Source organism: Coturnix japonica, chromosome 1 (assembly GCF_001577835.2).
Source record: "Coturnix japonica isolate 7356 chromosome 1, Coturnix japonica 2.1, whole genome shotgun sequence".
Classification (NCBI taxonomy): domain Eukaryota; kingdom Metazoa; phylum Chordata; class Aves; order Galliformes; family Phasianidae; genus Coturnix; species Coturnix japonica.
This window is the reverse complement of record NC_029516.1, coordinates 174,722,351-174,735,320: the sequence shown is the minus strand read 5'-3', so window position 1 is coordinate 174,735,320 and position 12,970 is coordinate 174,722,351.

The following is a 12,970-nucleotide window of genomic DNA, read 5'->3' as shown; positions in this document are numbered from 1 at the left end:
TTTCCATGTTTGCTGGTCCGCAGTCTTATGATTCGTGTTTACCCCCCAGCCCTCTCCCTTCCTGTGGGAGGATCTTGGACTGTGTTGATGTTTTTTTTCGCGGTGGCATGGGGGCCGGATACTTCCCCTGGTGTGAGTGGCTGGGTTTGATGTGTGGGTTGATACGGTCAGGTTATTTGTTTCCCTTTTGTTGAGGGGGTATTCGTAGACGATTGCAGACTCTGATATCTATGTAATAATGTCCCAAACCGGTTCAAGTCATTGCGTGAAATTTGTGCTTTCGTTGTTGAATGGTCTATAACTCTCCGGATTGAATAGAGCTGCTGGGGGCGGGGGTGTTGTGTGATCAGACGACTTCATTTTGATAGTTGTTGAAGGGAGATAATTTACTCTTGGAGGAAGTGAACTCAATACAGATTGACAACAAGGGGAATACGATAAGTTTCATTCTGGGTTGGATTAGGGTGGGGAATGATGGGGGTGTGTGGTGGAATTTTTAGTTTTTCACACATTATAGTCTTGTGGTGAAATGTTAGGAACTGGAGAGATTGGTGTCTTGTGCTTCACGTAGGCTCGTATTTCTCTAATGAAATCTATTTTCATTTTACAGTTAAGGATAGAAGGCTTGTCAGTGGTCTTTAAAACGGCAGCGTGGTGGTTCGTATGATCTAACAGAATTGTATGCTATTGTCATGTGAGCAGTTGTGTGTTCTCTCTTTCCTTGAATAGTGCAATGGTGAGCTGGTTGCATGTAGTTGTGCGCTTTGGTTGTTAATGACACGATTTTATTCATTTGGAAACGGCTATTTCCCAGGCAAATTTTTACATATCATGCATGCAGCTTGCCACCCTTAAATCAGTTTCTGTGTACAAGTATTCCCCAAATGTCGTTGCAAAAGGGCTCTCCAGTGCTGTGGTTCTTAGTTCATCCGGTTGTTCCTCTTTCTTTGTCCCCACCTTCTACACTCAACACCTTGTGCTACCACTGTGCCAGTACTGCGCTGTGCTAAGATTTTTCCAAACAAGGACTTTTTCCAGTGCCCAATTTAGTAATAAAATTAGCAACAGCATCACAGAATTGTAGGTGGCTTGGAAGCGGACCTCTAGAGTCCAACCCCCCTGCCAAAGCAGGTTCCCTACCACCATGGTTCGCACAGGTAGCGCGTCCGAGGCGGGTCATTGAATATCTCAGGAAGGAGACTCCACCACCTCCCTGGGCAGCCTGTTCCAGTGCTTCTCCGCTGACCTCACCGTAAAGAAGTTCTTCGCGCCTCATGTTGTTGCGGAACTGTGCCCTGTTGCTTGAAGTTTCCATCCTGATTAACCTAATAAGTTTTTTTTTTTCCAATGTCGCCCGACGCCACCTACTGTAAAAATGAGACCAAATTAACAATTTTCTGCATTCCAGGCTTGTGAAGTTTACGCAATGTTTATGTGTGATAGCATGCCTTTCTACTTTTACTGCTAATTCTTCTCAGTTAGTTATCATGGTGCTGGCAAGGGGCTTGGTTCTCTCGAAAGAAGGCTTGATGGTGTGCATCACGGCAATTACTTGAAATTTTCCCAGGTTTTAGGTTTTTTCGTTTTTCTCACATGAGTTTGTATTCTCCCAAGTGAACTCTGAAAAGGGCCTATTCTGTAGTAGAAATGTAACCCAATGAATAAGCTTTGGCAGAGAAGTTACAGATTGAGGTTTCCACATTGGCGTTCTGTGTGTTTCATCAGCAGGAGCCTGTCTTGCCCCTTGAGTTCTGAAACAGATTCAATGAGTTGGGCGCAGCTTTTCTTTGGAAAGAAGTCTGCTTTAAGCTTTTAAAACGTACTCAATAGCCTAATTTCTAAAAATTATTAGAGTTAGTAGAATCACCAAGGTTTCACGAAAAAGACCGGGGTAAAAAGCTCATCCAGTCCAACCGTTCACCTCCATTACGGATATAGCTCCCACTGAAATCGTGTCCTCAAAACACAGCATCCAGGTCTTTTCCTTGAACACCCCCCGGGGGTCTGCGTGTTGATTATTTAACCCACCTCCCCTGGCCAGTTCAATTCCTGCCCTGAACGCACCCCTTTCTGTGTATAATATATCTCCTAATGTCCAGCCTGAATCTCTCCTGCCGTAGCTGAAATGGAGCATGGAAAACTTTCAAACTCCCATCTTTTGCTGCTGTTCTGTTTGTGTACTCCTCGAAGACACAGTTAAGGAAGGAGGTGTATTAGGTAATGTATAAAACCAACAAAAGCGATTGCAGGCAAAGTCTTATTGTTGTTTGTTTACTGACACAAAGCTTTTTTAAAAATAATCGAGGTAGATTGTTCACAGTTTGTTAATCTTATTGGGCAGCAAAATCCTTTCTGCATTAAACCCAGGCTTTGTTTGATATTGTGGAAGGTCGTTGCGCAATAGTGGGCGACTAAAGGCAAATGCTGTGTTGGATTTATAAAAGCTCACTTCCTATAAATTTTTCATTGCAGTTCTACTGCTCAGAACAAGTACCGTGTCAGGTGCAACAAGCAGTGTTACCTTGACAAGTCAGCTGTGTGTTTTTTTTTTGGGACAGGTCGTGAATCTGACACAAGGGGGAGAATGTTTGCCTGGCCCTTCATGCTTTTCAGAGTTCAGATGGTGTTTTCGTATCATGTATTTATGTATTATCTATGGTGTCTCTCTATTTAATTGAATGCAAGTTGCTTAGATTCGAGGCAGCATCACATGTAATGGTTATGGGTTGGAATTGCGCTGGGTTAAGGCCAACCTAGTTCCAGTTAATGCCCCTGGCTGCGAGCAGAGTCTGCCACTCCATTGGACTGGCAGGATTCCCCAGAGCCCCACTTCCAATCTGATGCGCTGGAGATGCCTCCAGGAATGGGGCACCCACAGAATTTTCTGGGCAACATTCAGTGTTTTCTTCCTGACTATTTCGATAAGTCTGAAACCCCAAGCTCTTTGTTTAGTTTAAAACCATTTTCCCTTGTTCTTCTCTATGCTGATAAATTTATGTATATGTTCTTTTATATAGGATGATATTTTGAGAAAATCAGGTCTCCCGTGCTGTTGATACAATGGGGAAATATTAAAGGAAACCTCCACATTATGGCAACTTGTTTTCTATCAGATAATACATGATGAAAACACGATACCTATTTGCTTAGTAATCTTAGCCTGGGTTTTATTATTTCATTTTACTAGCGTTGGTGTTTTGGAAAGCGTTGTTTGTAGTTGGCATTTTGTAGGAGGGAGCACAGCGTTCAGTTCAAGTTCACATCGGTCTGTTTCTCGTGAGCGCAGAGATTGGGCAGTGCCTTTCATAAAGCAGAACACACAAAACACTCGAACGTAATGTCATTGTGTGGAAGATGCAGGAGAAGGTCAGTCAGCTGTTGTAGCGGATTGTGTTAGCAGCCAAAGCTCATTTGGTCAGGTCCAGACAGGAGATGGGAGTTTGGACGCAAGGGCTGCAGGGACTAAATGTGCTGGCAGTGATATTCTGTGACGGTTTGCGTTGGATGTCTCTGGCTAGGCGTGTTACCATCCCGCAGTGGTCCACCTCAGTTTGGCTAAACCTGTCTGCAATTGAGGTAAGGAGACTAAACTGTTGTCTCCTTACTTTGAGAAAAGCATCCCATATGGTTTAGAACTTTTATTTTATGGTATGAAATAACAGCAGTGCTAAATTAGGCAATTACATAAAAAGGGGCGATAGTGTTTTAGTTGGGGGTGATCATCAATATGAAGCAAAGAAGGAGGACTTAGGGTAGGTGTGCTTAGAAAGGAAGACGTGAGGATTGGTTGTTTTCTGTGCCCATAAGGTTTAAGCATCAACAAACCAAGAATCAATAATTTTGTTTGCAGAACAGTATTGGAAGAGCACTTCAAAAGTTAAGGGGTGTATTGTTGTCCCCACGCCTGACGACAATTCTGAAAAAAGGAAACTGATTGAGTAAGTAAAGCACTGTCTCACTTTGTGAGCTGACTGAGGCAGGGTCTGACGGCGAAGAAATTTTCAGTCAGGCATTGGCATTGAAGGATTGCTTTGTAGTGTGTGAAAGCAGGATCAAAATTAGAAGCAAGGAGTTTCTCAGTTAGCAGACTGACTTTTGGTCCTCTGGAAATTTCACATCTGTGTGTGGTCGCATAGAGGGATTTCTGAAATAAGAGATTTCCAGATTTTTTAGTACACCTGAACAACAATGGTTATTTGCATTTTGAGTAGAGAGTTCTTAAAATGCAGAACATATGGCCAGTCTATCTATCAGTTAGCTCTGCTACAGTTTGCATCTGCCCAGAATATTTTTTAGAAAAACTGTTCAACTATTTTTCGGATTATTTTTATAGTTGTTGTTTTTGTGTTCCCTTTCTTGTGTCCTTAAAATCGGTTTCTCAAATCTAATTTCTTGTCTCGCTCAGTGTGACGAAGTTTCTTCATACTCGGTTAGTTTCCTTGCTTTTTTGCCTTTGGGGTGGCCTGGGGTGACTGCAGGCAATGTGACAAAACTGTGTGACAGAAAATTGTTGTGTAAGCCTACATGCATGTCTTCAACTCCTCTTATGTTATTCTACTCATGTTTAGTGAAGTTGTGCCATATCAGTCAGCGTAAGTCTCCGGGGCGCTCCCAGTGAAGCTGCCTTACTGCTCTTGGGGACAGGCTGGAATTCCTTCATGCTCCTTTTCTTGCGGTGATTGATCCCTGACCTTATAGATCTTTCTCTGCGGCAATCTATTGCTGGCGACTGGCATCAAAGGGTAGGGTGAGAAGTGGATGAGCCTGAGGTTCCCTTCCCCAAGCAGCTGCATAGTTTAAAGCCGCTTCATCAGGCTCTCAAGTTGTGTGTCATAGCTTGAATAACAAAAATTGTGGCAATATGGGAGGACTCTCATTGTGAGTAGTGCGAAGCCAAAAGACAGCAAGCAAGCTTTACCACACAGAATTGCTGAAGAGGTTTCTGAAGAGACGTTGATGATGTGGATTGATATTTTTGGAATAAGTCGCTTACATTTTTCTCTGCACGCACAGACATTTACATATACTTTTACATGTCTTGGAAGCCTACTAGAATTATTAACAGGACATTTGTAACTCTTTAGCTTTGCTGTGGTTCTGTATTGAGAAGTGACTAAACTTATAACTCTATATCGGCATACCGACTTGCGTCGCGCAGCAGTGTGTTTGAGTAGACGGAACTCGATGAGGCTCGGGATTTGTTTGGCTAACACTCAGCCCAGAATATGCGCTCAGCTGACAAGTGTCTGCTTTGACTATGGAGTGGCGAAGCAATTTCTTCAACTTCCAGGTTAATCTGCAGGACAAATGAGTGAGCTTAGGCTTCTTTTTCCATCTCGAAATGATTTGCTGCGTGTCAGCCCTGACAGGCGCCCAAAAAGAGGCTACGTTTCTTACTGAGCTTTTTGAGGTTTGAAGAAGCTTCTCCTTCTGCGAGTGCTGCTATAGCCACATTAAATAGGCTGCATTTCAGCATGGTAGCCTCATGCAGAATTAATAATGATATTGAAACCAATGTCCAGCGTATTTCTCTGGAGAATATGCAACGTACGCCTTCTAGAGCAATTGGAAATCAAAAACTGTTAAAATAATTAGCAACAGAAAATATGTAGAGTTATAGCTCTAATAAGTCTGCCTCTTACACAGAGGAGGTATGCATGTTGTACTTGTGTCTGATTTTAGGCAAGGTTCTGACATGTGGGCCAGTGTGAAACCAGAGTATAGCACTGATGCTTTTTACCATTCACTGGTGTAAACTTCTAAACGAAACACACAAATCCTCCATTATGGGAATTTCAGCATGAAAAAATAGTTGCTGTGTGGTTTCCTAGTCGGTAGTCGGCTTAATTGTTACGGCAGTGGCATCCACCTAGTTTGGCCCTTGAAAATGCTTATGCAGGCTGTGAGGCCATGCTAATGAACTGCAATTTGGCGCTAGGAGGCTCTCGTCAAAGATCCTCCCTCCCTGCTGTGTTATATAGTTACCCACCAGGAACGAAACAAAGAGAGAAAGAGGCATCCTTAAGATGATTATACCAAAATATTTTCAACGTTGCCTACTCCCACGCTAACAATGCCCTGCTTTGTATTAGCATGGCCCTTCACGTAGCTCATTAGCGGTCATTTTTTTCCGGTTCTTTAACAGGCATCTCAGAGAGTCACAATTGAGCGAATTACAACCTCTTGCTGCCACGTGGTTTTTATGTTACCAAATTCCAGAAGGCTGATTCCATGGTGCACTTCATATTAGTCGAATTAGCCCACTAGCCACTATGGGAACACACACAAAAATCTGAGTTCTTCTTCATGCTGATATTCCCATAATGCGACGAAGGATTTTGTAGTTTCGTTTAGAATGTTACGCTACAATTGATTGAAGTAAGTGTGTACTCCAAAGCTGCCAATCTCGGGCGGTGGAAAGGGAAACACCGGGCTCTGATATAAAAGTGTCATTTATCTCGTCTTGTTCTTCACCCCCGTGTAAAGCTGTCCTCGCGATTCCGCCCGGTCCAGTCAAACTACTGTCTGGCAATCGAGATCCAAGGCGCGAATAAGGAAAATCAAAAAGCGAGCAGCTTACACAACAATGCAAACATTTCAACATCCTCGTGGTGTGTTTCGCTAAGTAAGGCGAGACAGCGTAGAAGAAGTGTAAGGTGAGGAGAAACCGTGAGGGTAACATGTGTCTTGCACAATGACATTGTCTTCAAGGGTGGTAGTGAATGCTAATGTATTTAAATGGCCAGACGTTTTGATTGCAGCCGTTGCTAAGATATTTGAAGGCGTGGTTAGAGAGCGTTTCAAGGTCTTCTTCCATAAAGAACCTGGAGCATTTGTTTCAGGAGTTTATCGAGTAGAATTATTGTGATGGTCTCTAGTGAGAGGACACCGTCTATTCTCTGATAATGTGAGGGGCTGTCGTGGCCTATTCATTAGCTTTGCGTTGCTCCATGCTAAATACCCTTATTATCAGCTAAAAGGCCACTATCCGGAAAAGTACAGTCCCCGTGGAACTTTTGGGCAAGAAAAAACTTCAAAGAAAGACCATTAGCCCCCTACTCAAGAAGAGTACCCGATAAATAATGAGGCGTGATACCTAGAGGCAACCATCTGTTATGAACATAGAGTGTTCAGTAAAGTTAGGCAGCTACATAAAAGGGTGTGCGGCAGCTCGAGACATTCGAAAAAATAATTGCAGCATAGAACGTAAAAAGGAAGCCAAGCTCTACTCCATTTGTGCTGCAAATTAAACTGAATGAACTGAAATTGCTTGCCCACTCACATAGGTCAAAGCCAGACCACTTGGTCAAAGCTAGCCCACTATTCTGGAGCTGAAGAGTTTTTAGCCAACAATGTCATTAAAAGTGTTTCAAGCACGCATTGATTGACAACCCAAGTGCTTTCCTTAGAGTTGAAAGGGAATGACCCGAAATAGATGGCTTTAAAAGTCACTTTCCAACACAAGAACACAGCAGCCCTTAAAGATTATTAACAAATGTGCCATAGTAAGCATTATGAATTCACGTATGGCTTTCCAGACATGGTAAAAGTAATGTAAATGTCTTTGCTTTGACGCGTGCCCGAAGAAAATATCAACACCAACATCAAACTTCTCCTTCCGAAACCCGGTTCAAGCAGACAAAGGCTTCAAATAAAGTGTGCGGGACCTTTAAACCACTATGCATTTGCTGGTATCTCTGTATCTAAACCACTACTACACATAACACATTGATTTGATCAAGCGCTAAGAAAACCAAAACATAATGCAGAAAAGACCCGTGAATGAAGAAAGATTGCTTTAAACTACAGCTGCTTGAGGGAAGGGAACCTCAGGCTAGTCCACTTTCCCTACTCTCTTGATGGCCAGGGCCATCAATAGATTGCCCAGAGAAAGATCACAGGTTTCACGGTGGAAAACACCCAGAGGAGCATTTGAAGGAATTTCCAATGCGGGGCATGTCCAGCACAGTAAGGCAGCTTCACTGGGAGCCCAACTTACGTTGCTGCTATGCCACACTTAACATGAGTAATAACATAAGCATGGCCAGTCGTGGACAGCCACATGCATGCTAGGCTACACAACATTTTGGTTGTTCACAGCTTTTTGTCACAGTTGGCGTTCCTGAGCTCACATGAAGCGCAAAGCAAGACTGTTGACTAGCGCAGGTATTGAAAGAACTTCCTCCACTGCAGCGCACAAGATTTTAGATTTGAGACCATTCTAAGGCACACCTGAAGGCAACACAACAAGCATAAAACCGGCCAAATGTCTTATACTTTAAATATGTTCCACATTATATTTAGTTCATGAAAAGCCAATTTCACAATTCTAATTCTAGGAAATCATCGATGTTTTGAGTTTCGGTCTTTCTGATCATTAAACCAATATACCAACAATTTCTGTGAGAATAGCCTCGACTCATCCAATTGGGTTGGTATTATTAAAAGTGTGCTGAGAGAGGATAACATAACTTCAGATTACATTACCAAAGTCCCAAGAGAGGCTTTTTTGTTTCCCCTACCCCGGAGTGGACCCCCACGTTGGTGTCTTCCCTCAAGGGGGGGAGTACCAACGATGCCCCAAAGGATGGGGCCGCTTCGCATGTTGGAAAAGGTAATGGTACCATACGGAGGTTTGGAGCGAGGATTAAACTATATCCTTAGACAATGCAAAAATAAAGAAAAACACATACCAAGACTCCTGGAGAAAACGTCAGGCCTTGATTAATAACATGGGCATCAGAGTGTTGAGTGACTGCTCGAAAGGTGCCCGAAATACCTGAAAACGGGAGCCGGGGGACGTTCGCCGGGGGAGGTCGCAGCCGGATGAGAGAAGACTTTATTTCGTATTATTTTATGCGGGTATTCTTTATTTAAAGTTACCTACTTGGTCTCCGCACCAAAGAGTCTTCGATGTGTCCTACGCGCTGCTATCATAAAGAAAACTACTGGAGAGCCTCCATCACGCAACCGACTCATTGAGTTGTATTTCATTCACCATCGCTGCATCCACTTCGACACGGCCAAACAATTCAGCTCATATCACATCCTTTATCTCTCCAATCATCCACCGACGTATAGTCACACGTCGCAAGCTATCATCACAACATAATAGCTTGATGCTAAATCATCACCATCATCTCTATCATGTATATCGTCATCATCATCACCATCTACCCCACCATCACCATCCCTATCACCACCTACCCATTTTTGTCCATTCGCTCTATTCATCCATCGATCAACATCATCATCATCCACATCACCACCCACCCATTCTCCTGTCCTAAATGTGCTATCGCTAATAGTATTCATCATGTCACCTATCTATCATCATCATAAGCGCATCCAACATTCTTCACCTGTTTTATGTACTCATTCCACAGCTCTACGCACAATATGCAGCTCTAACCACTCATCCACCAGCCCGATCGAATCAGTTGTCAATCGATCATATCTCACCATCACCACTCTCTCGAATCTATCATTCAGCTCTTTGGCTCACCAGTTCCGACATACATCGCCGCAATCCACCACACATTTTACCATCGTCCATATCATCACTCAATACAATTCGCACTCTCTACCCAAATTTACTTCACTCATCGTTAGTCATCATCAGCCTACCAGTCAGACACACCATCCAGCTCTATGCATCCATATCATTACATTCGGTTTCAACTGCGATCTATTTCAATCAACCATCGACCATGAGTCACCATCACCACCACCATCATGATACTCGACCATACACCATCATTCCCATCGTCATCGATTGACATCATCATACCACCAATCACCTCACCAAAGCACTTCGCATCCCTATTGTTCCTCAACTCTACCACACACATTCTCCATCATCATTCAGTCACCATCACTCGGTTAGGCCATCATTATTCATCACGTTCGTGTGTGTGTGATCGACCAATATCATTTCACACACAGTCATCCATCAACCATACAGGCGGGATCCACCATCTCAATCGACCATTCACCACCACCGATCACACACTTCGACAGACTCACCATCTACCATCTGTGTGTGTGTGTCAGCCTATCATTCACCACTACCATCACCATTCTCCATTACCTCATCAATCATCTATTCATCGACCAATTATTCTCATCACTCACCATCACGCATCGCTCCATCATCATTCATACATCATCACATTTGCACTGATCATCATCTCTCATTCACACATCATCACTAACACCATCATCGATCATTCACCACTCCATCACTCCACCCTCTTATTCAATCACCATCACTTCATCTCATCACCCCAATGCACCATCACAGTTCACCTCATCTCATTCACCAGTCTATCCATGCATCACACCCCATCCATACATCATCACAATTATCACATTTCATATCACACCCCACAATCCACCATCTCCATCACCATCTAAAGCAGCATCTCACACCTGATCACCATCACCACCACATCACCATCTCCATCTCCATCACCATCATCACCATCATAACCACCACCATCATCGTCACCACACCATACACCATGCAGCACTCGACCATACTACATTCACAATCATCAATCACTAATCACTCATAGTACATCACCATTCACATCACCATCTTAATCATCACATCATCATCCATTCACATCACCATCATCACCATCACCACCACTATCACCATCATATCACCATCTCCATCATCACCATCGCATTCACATCATACTCACATCACCATTTCTTCACACTCATCTCCACCACCATTTTTCTCACCACAACTCACATCGCCCATTATTCATCATCACATCAGCTTTCCATCAGCACCACCATCACCATCTTTCATCATCATCATCACCTACCCCCATCACCACCTATCATCGTTCACATCATTATCACCATCAATCACATCTCAATACATCACTCAACTCCACACTCACCATTTCATCATCATCATCTCATCTACCATCATATCTATAACTCGATCACCACTCATCCATCGATCACCATCAACCACCACTATCACATCACATATCACCATCTCCATCATCACCATCATCCATCCATCAACAATCACATCAGCACCAACATCATCCATCACCAATTTTAGTCACATCATCATCACCATCCTATCATCTATCACTCTCATCATCCACTCACAATCGTCTTTCATCATCATTCATAACCTGACCCCATCATATCAATCAGCTACACCTATTATAGTCACTATTACCACCATCACCCATCTCCATCACCGATTTTCATACGGCATCACCACCAATCACCATCACCACCAGCATCATCCTCCATCTCATTCCGATCACATCATCACCATCATAAACTCACCACATCATCGTCACCCACAATCACCATCACGCACCACTCCAGAACCATTACCATCATCTTATCACTTCTCATTCATTTCACACCACAACCGAATACATACACTTCACCACCATCCTGGGTTGGTCAAAGGCTCTTTAGGGCATCGGTGGCTCCTTGTTTATAGAATAGGGTAATAAATCAGAGCCCTATGAGGCCACTCATTGTGGGGCTCCCTCAACAGTGGGGCTGTCCCTGAGGTGAAGGCCTCAGTGCGGCCTTAGCATTCGACTTTGTGTACGAAACATCTGCTGAGTTTGGTCTGCTGGAGCTCCTGGTAACGTGTGCAACTACGGACATTTGTGGCCATTTTAATTTGATTTTTTTTTGATTGAGGGCGCTGATAGCGGCCCTGACAGGGCTGCAATAGGGCCTGGAAGAGGAAGGGTTAAACTCCTGGCCCCAACATGGCGGCGCCCAAAAGACTACAATTCCCGTCGATCCCAGCGTCCACGAAGTCAGGTGATCGCTCCGAGCAATGGGAGCGGCGGAAAGCTGATATATCCCTCCTCCGAAGTAGTCTCCTTTCTCCGCCGAGCGGCGCGGCTTCAAGAATGGGGCGGTGCAAACTGCTCAACGAAGCGCAACTGAAAGCTCATGGCCTTATCTTCCGCTTTTGCTCGGTCTCCGGTGCAGTCCATGATCGTGTGGGGACGCGCTGGAGGCGGCTTCGGAGCTCATCGGGGTGGGGTGATGGAGGGGGGATGGAGGCGGATGGAGAAGGATGGAGGCGGATACAACTTTGGAGGCCCAGCGGGGAACATGGCGGCGAGGAGCGCAGTGCGCAGTGTGGCAGTTTCGGAAAGCATAATTTGGATCTGTGGCTCCGTCAGGAGAGGTGGGGAAATGGTTTTAAGTTAAAAGAGGGAAGATTTAGGTTGGATGTTAGGGGGAAGTTCTTCACTAGGAGAGTGGTCAGGCCCTGGAACAGGCTGCCCAAGGAGGTTGTGGATGCTCCGTCCTTGGAGGTGTTCAAGGCCAGGTTGGACGGGGCCATGGGCAACCTGATCTATGGGGTCTCTATGGGGATCTATGGGGTCTCTGTGGGGATATATGGGGTCTGTGGGGTCTCTGTGGGGATCTATGGGGTCTATGGGGTCTCTGTGGGGATCTATGGGGTCTCTATGGGGGTCTATGGAGTCTCTATGGGGATCTGTGGGGTCTCTATGGGGTCTCTGTGGCGATCTGTGGGGATCTATGGTGTCTCTATGGGGATCTCTGGGGTCTATGGAGTCTTATGGGGTCTCTATGGGGATCTATGGGGTCTGTGGGGTCTCTATGGGGATCTATGGGGTCTCTATGGGGATCTATGGGGTCTTCTGGGCAACCTGATCTAGTAAATGTGTATGTTTGGTGGCCCTGCTAGGCAGGGGGGTTGGAACTACACGATCCTTGAGGTCCCTTCCAACCCGGGTCATTCTGTGATTCTGTGATCTCACCACCCTCCGAGTCCAGGATTCCCTCCTAACATCTACCTTCCCTTTTTTAACCTATTGTCATTCTCCCTTGTCCTGCCTTTATAAGAAGTTGTTTTCTGTCCTGCTTTTAAACTGCACAAGTGCTGGAAGGCCGCAGTGATGTCTCCCCACAGCCTCCCCTTCTCCAGGCTGAA